Source organism: Balaenoptera borealis (assembly GCF_965194805.1).
Source record: "Balaenoptera borealis genome assembly, chromosome: 5".
Classification (NCBI taxonomy): Eukaryota; Metazoa; Chordata; class Mammalia; order Artiodactyla; family Balaenopteridae; genus Balaenoptera; species Balaenoptera borealis.
The window spans coordinates 20873756-20882825 of record NC_138862.1 but is presented as its reverse complement, the minus strand read 5'-3'; positions in this window follow the sequence as shown (position 1 = coordinate 20882825).

The following is a 9070-nucleotide window of genomic DNA, read 5'->3' as shown; positions in this document are numbered from 1 at the left end:
CCTGGATCTCTTTCTTATTATTTTATGTATTGACCATAGAGATAGACTTTTTACTTGTCTTACAGTCTCCATCTCACTTGTTCTATCTGTTCCTGCATTGAATGGGTGATTCATCTTCTAAAATTCTGTTTTGATCTTGTCACTGTCGTATTTAAATCTATCAGTTTCTGTCCCACTTGCACCATTGCACAGAGCAATGGGCTTTTAAAAAAAGGATGGGCATCCTTCAGGATATGGCAAAGCTCACCCATTGAAGACATAAAAATAATCTTAATAATATTTTAAATGTATATTCACTAAAATAAATAATTAAATTTACTAATATTTAGTAAATTATATTTTCATTTTTATTAACAAGAATATATAATTTAAAAGTTTGAAAACAGTCCATAAGACCAAGTGCAAATATTTTCTTTTGTTTTTAACCATATTTCTAAACATTTGTCTAGATAAGTTGTCCTCACAGACAAATTAGTCCACTCTCTATGTTAAATTTTCATTTTATTCTTTTAAATACTAAGTTTACATTATTCCCCTTTACAAAATACCCTTTTCTTTCTGTCACAAGCACAACCTAAATTCTAACTTCTGACTTCTGCAATCATACTTGTTGCCTATGGTGTTTTGGGAGTTGTAGTAGCTCACTTTAAAGCATCATGGTATGAATTATCTTGCTCTAGTGAGGCTGCAAGTTTCAGAAACAATGATCTAATGGGTGGATCATTGAAATTTCTGTATTACTTAATATGAATGAATTAAATATTTAGTTTCTAGGTTTTCTTGTAATTATATCAAATTATAGAGTTAATCATTGCTTTTAAACATTTTGTATTTATCATTATATCTGCGTGTGTCACTCAATTCAACCATCTAAAACTTCCTCTGTTCTTTAGAAACCCTAGAAATAAATTCAACAGGTTTGCTGGGAATTAGTGCTATGAAGCTAACTGCTCTTCAGCAGTTAATTATATTGAATTTTATTAAAATTTATTTAAATTACCCAAGTTTCTTAACTTACTTTGCAGCATTTTTTTCCTAATTCATGAATATCCTTGAAGTAAAATGGAGACGGCAGATTCTATTTCTCTAAGACTTGATCAATGATTCTCACTTAATTCTGAAGATAATTTCCTCTATATTCATTCTTAGCTCTCAATGAATAAACAGTTTTAGGAATGTTCCTTTGTCATGATCTTAGGAGAGAGTATAGCATAGTGGTTCCATCTCTTATTGACTAAGTTATCTTAGGTGAGTTCCTTTTCCTCTTTGAAAAACAGAGACAAAATATGTATACAGATCTTTGACTTATGATGGGGTTACATCCTGATAAATCCATAGGAAGTTGAAAATATCATAGGTTGAAAATGCATTTAATACACCTAACCTCCCAAACATCATAGCTTAGCCTAGCCTACCTTAAATATGCTCAGAACACTTACTAATGTTAAGCCTACAGTAGGGAAAAGTCATCTAACACAAAACCTATTTTGTAATAAAGTGGTAAATAGCTCTTGTAATTAATTGAATACTGTACTGAAAGTGAAAACCAGACTGGTTATCTGGGTAAAAGATGGTTGTAAGTGTATTGGTTGTTCACCCTCAGGATCAGATGTCTGACTGGGAGCTATAGTTGGCTGACTCTGCCCGGGATCATGGGAGTATAATTTACAGCATTTCGCTAGCTCTGGAAAAGATCATAATTCAAAATTTGAAGTATGGTTTATACTGAATGTGTATGCTTTCCTATCATTTGAAAGTGAAAAATGGTAAGTCAAACCATCATAATTTAGAGACCTTACATGTATGTGTGGATGTATATACGCACACTGATACACAATACTTAGTACTTGGCAATCTTCATTCAAACATACCAAACCATTTAATTGAGCAAGCAGTTTTAGAATACTTTGTGCCAGAAACGATCTTTGTTGCTGAGGAGTCATCAGTGAACAAACTTTTGAAATCCTGCAGTTTACATCTTAATAGCAGAGACTTTTGCCTGAGTGTATGTTAGGTCATGATTACAATTGAAAACTAAAGTAGAACAAGGAGATGGTGAGTGGGGCACCACTTTAGCAAGGGTGATGAAAGAAGGCCTCTCTGCAAAGGTGACATTTGAACAGAAACTTGAACGAAGTAGAGTGAATCATTCACATAACTGGGGGAAATATGTCCTGGGCAGAGGTTAGCAAGCAGCAAGCCAGGAAGGAGGGGTACAGACAGAGTTAGAAAGGAAAAGGCAAGACTAGAGAAATAGCTAAGGTCTGTATCACAGACACAGGACCACTTATAGACCACAGAAAGGATTATGCTCAAATATGACAAAATAAATAGGATTTTTTCCTAAATGTGATGAGAAAACAGAGGACATATCATAAACAATATTACTAAAGCAGCATTAGATTTAATTCAGAGTTATTTTCAAGTCTTGTGGTTACTTAACAAAGTCATGAAAAGAAAAAAGAAGTTACCAAACTCTTTTTTATCACTTTAAACACAAAATCCACTTCCTGAAATTTAACCTTGTTTTCTTCTGTTTCAGGCTAAGTTAACTGGAAAATACTTCCTCAGAATATTGATCCTTTTTTTATATAAAGCTGTCTTATTTGAAGTGTTTCAAAGTATATTTTCATCTTTTTGGTTTGGTTTTTATCTTCTTTTATACTTCCTTGAATTTATTTTTTAAAGTTAGGAAATATTTGGTGCTGATAAAGTTAATTTTTAGTATTGGTTTTCTTTTTGTTTAAAACATAGCTTTTTCATTCTTCCACACAGAACTATGATAAGAATTAAGCATCATTTGTTGAAAATTTAAGGGTTATGTTAAAGATAATTTATGATTTTCATGAGTAGAATCCCAGCCATAGCAACTGGGAGATTTATAGAACTTGCTTTTTGGAGATAGGGTAGTCCACTCTTTTCCAAATGTATAAAATTTATACTCATACACAACTATAGTCTAAGAAACACCAGTTTTATTTTGTTTAAAAGTAAACTTTAGAATGGAACTAGGTATTTCACTCATTAATCATTTTTTATTGGATATTTACTATGTTGCAAGCACTCTTCTAGGTGCCTGGGAAACAGTGAAAAACAAGGACAACAAATTCCCTCATGGAGTTTATATATTTTATACTCCAAAATATACTGGAACATTTTTTTTGGTGAAGAGGATACATAACATATTTCATGTAATATATTTACATAATTATATATTAAGTACAAGTAATATATTTTCTTCAAGATTTCCTCAATTTGTCCATAAATTGAACTAATGAACACAAACCTCATTTGTCATATAACAACGATAGTATTCAACAGAACACATATTGCATTCTGGAAAGTGTAAAAATTCCTCAACAGAATGTGTCCCTGTCTTGAAAATTGGCAATATTAAATAATGCAAAAGTTTTATGATTCTATGTTAGAAAATTATTCCAGACAGGTTCAAAATCTGTGTAATACGAATGGGTCTTGATTCACTACATGTGATGGCCTATTCAATTGATGCAAATAAAGCATGCTCATAAATTACAGGGCTTTATGGAGAATAAGCCCTGCTCTGTGATTTTTGTGGAATATATTCAACACTTAAAGATCTTAATCAATAGCAAAGGGATTATAGAAACAGGTTTTGGAACTTGTTAACAGATTATGGAAACTTGCTTTTGTCATTAAGCAGGTGGTTAGCACAATTCTGCAATTTCATATGTGTAATATGCATTTTCCTTCTCCAGATATTGGGGGAAATTATTATAAATAGTCTTGGAGAGAACAATTAGGAACAGTAATTTATTCCCCATGCATTTTATTAAGCTTTTACCAAACTCAAATGGATGTCATAAGAAAAGGATTATAATTTTTAACTCTTACGATTTCTCACAAATTGGATTACATGAGAGCTTCCTCAAAATTCTAACAGAGTGATAAATACTACTTCATTCCGTATATTTTTAAATGCAAACTTATTGGCCTTTTAAAAATCTTTTTTTTCTTATCTTTTGCTGCTGAAAGTTAAGCACAGTCAGAATGTCTCAATTCAAGAGCCATAGAAGTCATCCATTTCATATTTCTTATTTTTTTAAGTGAAAAAGTGAAAGTTCCTTTTTTATTAAAGTATAGTTGTTGTACAATATTATATAAGTTACCAGTGTCAAATTTCTTATTTTTTAAACTTCAGTCCCTGTTAATCATTAAAATTTAAATTTATAGTTGTTCAGTTTTTAGGGCTTTAAAACTCAAGATTCCAAATGTTTTCATTTCAAGATGTATTTTATTGGACGTTATAGATGAAAATCTTAGATAAGTATAGGAAAAGTTTGTAATAAACCCAGATACTTTAAAGATGCATTTTTGGCCATTTGGTTTAGCTTTTAAAACAAGGTATTTCCAAAGTGATTTCTTTCAAGATAATTTATACGTGTTCAGAGTAGTAATTTAAGATGCAAAATGCGTTCTTCCTATAAAAAGCTGCAATTTTAAAAAATCACTGGCAGTTATATTTTGCTTGCCACAATATCTTGGAAATGAATACCTTGGAAAGAGTTTATGCAATTTCAAAGTAAACATTTAAAGATAAGCGAAAAGTGGCATAAATTGCTATTAAGCAGATAATGTTTTTTTTAAATAAATAGTCTCAAATGTGCAAAGAGAGAGAACTGTTCCCTTTCCCAAAATTGTATTGAAAATAAAAAGTCTTTTTTAAAACAGATGAAGAAACTTTTATTTTGCTATAGGAAAGAATGATTTCTCTAAAGAAACTTTGACATACGTTCTAAGATTTCCAATGATATTAGCATCATCCCTTCTGAAACTAGGGATGCATGTGTCCCCCTCAGCATGTTAAGCTAGAATCCATCAGAGTCACTAAAATATCTCCAGGCAATCTGCATTTCAGATGTTGTACAGTAGAGTGCATGTATGAAGGAACAGGACTCGTTTCTTTTCCATTATTTGGAGTATTTGGAGATGTGGTTGTGAAATGGAACAGGACCTCACGGTCCACCTCCCACCCCATTTCCTCCACCTGCCTTTTGTCTGTGGAAAAACTTTAGTCAAAGAATAAGTTTAATCAGATAAGTGAGAAAATGCAGAAGCAAAGGAAAACAGTTGAACAGGACAAAATAATAATAGTTTAGTTATTAAATAAAGTCAAGCACATTTAGTTCCTCCTCAAGGGTTATAGATAATATTCTGAGCCATATCCTTTGAGCTGTTTTATAGATACTGAAACCCCCGCCAGGTGGAAGAAGTTAACTGCATGATGACCAGACTGTAGCCCTGACATAAGCTGCCACAGTTCTGAGAAGTGGCCTCAAAGAAATGGGAACAAACTGACCCTGGAACTGAAGACTAACTGTACTTAAAACAATAAAGATGATGCTGGTCAGACCACAGCATGACCAATTTCAAGATGAGTATCAGAGCTGACTATGCTGTTTCTGCATGTAGACCCTCCCTCCACCTATAAAAGCTCCTCTTGCCCACAAATTGTCAGGGGGAGAATCTCTGATCACTCATTTTCATTTTGATGATCATGTATATCTGGGATCTAGATAGGAGAATCTTTCAATGCTATTTATCTTAAAATATTTGGAATCTACAAAGATCATGAGCATGCATTTATTTTGTAATGTGTCCAATGAATCCAGAATCAAAATATTAAGTAAATTAGAGGTACTGTGTCCCTTCATAGGTTATAATTAAATTTTAAAAGCAGATATAACATTCTTACTTTATTACATAATTTTTAGCATTCAATTAATATCATAACCATTGGAAAAGAAAATGTATACTCAGTTAATCTGATTTTGCATATGTCTTTTTTAAACTAGATCTTTTGTGCTTCGGTTTTATAGATAGACACCGTGTTGCAATTGATAAAGAGATACTGTCAGAGAACAGCATGTCCAAACTCAAGATCTGGTCCATAGTGTTTTACCAATTCTCAATATCCTAGTCTTTAAGATGGAAAAAGTAATATCTCAAGGTTAGTTTAAGGATTAAATAATATTCCTCGTATGTTACATGAACAACAGATGTTTTCTCCTAGAAATTAAAAAAAAATGTTTTATTTAGAGTAGTAAAAGTACTTTACATACTTAGAGCAAAGCTATAGAGCAAAAAAATGATAAAGGATAGCATGAAGGTTTGCCAGGTTTCTACTACTTGTGAGGTTCTTTAAAAATGGTATTTATTTTTAAAATAACAATTCATCATTTTTTCTTTTTTTTTTTTTTTTTTTTTTTTGCTCGAACCCGTATCCCCTGCATTGGCAGGCGGATTCTTTTTTTGTTTTTTAAAGATTTATTTATTGATTTATTGATTGATTGATTGATTGCTATTTTGGGTCTTCGTTTCTGTGCTAGGGCTTTCTCTAGTTGCGGCAAGCGGGGGCCACTCTTCATCGCGGTGCGCAGGCCTCTCACTATCGCGGCCTCTCTTGTTGCGGAGCACAGGCTCCAGACGCGCAGGCTCAGTAGTTGTGGCTCACGGGCCTAGTTGCTCCGCGGCATGTGGGATCTTCCCAGACCAGGGCTCGAACCCGCGTCCCCTGCATTAGCAGGCAGATTCTCAACCACTGCGCCACCAGGGAAGCCCGATTCATCATTTTTTAATGGATGGTACTTTGCATTCAGAAATAAGCTAGTTTTTGAGAGGGCAGGAAGTCATACCTACGATGTGCTTCCTGCTCAAAGAAAATTTGTGATCAGATTAGGCGTACAATTTATATTCATACAGCAATTAAAGGGCATAAATGAAAGAACCCATTCAAATTAAAAACAGGGGTATAATCAATAACTATCTGTACTGTGATGAATAGAAGAAGTCGTTAGGAAGTTAAACAGCTTAAACGATGTTTAAGAGTTTCTGAGACATAATAGAATAATTGGATTTCCAAAGCTCAAACAGAAAAGGGCTTTTAATCAAAGAAGTATTTATAAATATATACTCTTCTGAAATGCTGGAAAGTTAACAATTACCTGAGTGAGAAATAATTACTTTAATCAACAAAAATTTCATGAACGTATGCTTAGAACCTGCAGTTTGGGATATAAAATATCTTTACCTGTTAATTATACTTGTGTCATACGTTATAGAATAGATGCCTTTCAAGTGCATCAAGTTGAAGTGTTCTTAGGTGAATAATAGTTTATATACATTAAGGGATTTTATTTTTGAAATGTGATATAGTTTGCACCGTTTATTGGGTAAATAATTTTGTTTTAAGTAAGAATGGTCTTTCCTTTGTATTTTAAATATGGAGTTTAAATACTGGGTATACTTGAAGGGAAAGAAACCTGTTTCAAGGGATAATGATATGTAGTTTTGCATAAAATCCTGAATCATTTAAAACATTTATTTGCCAAACATTTATTTATTTTAACAGTGTTTTCTATTCGTGAAGGGAAAGAGCATCTAAAGTAATAGTGGGTAGAAAAAATTACTGAAGAGCAAAGTGACGAACATGCTCTAAAAGTAGTCTCATCAACATAGGATTTTAAGTAGGAGAGACACAGAAACAAATGAGAATATTCCTTAAGACTTAATAACTTGAATATTTATTATTTATTTTTGTTTATACTCATACAGATTATTGATTCAATTTCTTTAGGATTAATATCTCTCATTACTAAAGTGTAAAATATGAGATCATATTCTTAAGCAACAAATATAAATTCAGTAAATAATATAACTTGGATAAAAATGAAAATTTAAATTATGAAAAGGGAAAATTATTGAATTGAGATGATTGCATATAAACCTCTTAAGGTAATTTAAAGATACATTCATTGCATTAATAACTGAAATAACCATTAAGTCATCACCGTATATGTGTTGAGTAAGCAATTTATAATATTTGTGCAATATGAAGAGATTTTTATTTTTTGGCCCTGCCATGTGGCTTGTGGGATCTCAGTTCCCCAAAAGGGATTGAACCCAGGGCCACAGCCATGAAAGCATTGAGTCCTAACTACTGGACCACTGGGGAAGTCCCCATTATGAAGAGACAATCATGTTTATTATTATTCTAGCTTGCTATATACCCTACCACAAAGGAGTCAAAGAATTCACTCAGATTTAACAACCCAAAACATTTCAACTAGTTATTTATTTATTTTTTTAGAGAGAGTGAAGTCTAAGTTTGCTTTGAGTAAGAAATTTCAGTGACTTCACCGTATTTTCAGATTTATCTGATGAGATTAACAGCAAGTGTAGTTTTGAATAATTATTTTTTTTCTGTCTTAAATAGGCCTTACCTTTCCGCCTGGCTATTGGACACACTTCAGTTTTCTTGACAAACATGAATGGTTCCATTTTAGGGGGAATAGGTTAAGATCAAAGAGAGAGCATGACTAAATTGAATCACACTTTGAACCTTTGTTCAGCTTAATTTGTTAGCAAATATGTAATTTCTTTCACTCCTGGGGTCACAAGTATTCTATATCCTCTAATTCCTTTTGTCTGAAAAAGGGAAGGGATTTGCAATATACTAGGTGAGTGAAAAAAAAAAAAAAATTTAAGATTTTCTTCACAGTTTCCAATTAATTAAGTCAGATTCCCTGAAAAAGAAGCTACAATTTCTAATTATCACATTGTTCTCTGTAACACTATTACTTCCACATTGATCAAAAAATATACAAAATGTTTATTTTTTAATGTCATTATTTGCCAGTTTAAAATTTATTTTAACTAGTTTTAATCTGCACGTTAAACTGAACTTTTTGGGTTTAAAGCCAGAAACTAAAGGATTCTATACAAAATTCAGTTATATTTGGATCACGCAGAAACATTAAATTATGAAGAAAACCGGACTCTTTATGGGACCTGTCATTCCTGCCAAGTCAAAGAAGAAATTCTATATATGGTGCCATTTTTCTATTACTTATTTTGATAATTTGATGACATTTCATCTGCCTTAAAATACCATCTTTTCACTTTTCAAGGGCAGTTTACTTTCAGTCCCTCCTTGGTCAATCTAAATGATTGGTTTTAGTAACATGTCAGTGAATTATGAATATTTTAATATTATAATATCTACTCAAAATGTATTCATTTCTTTCAGAAA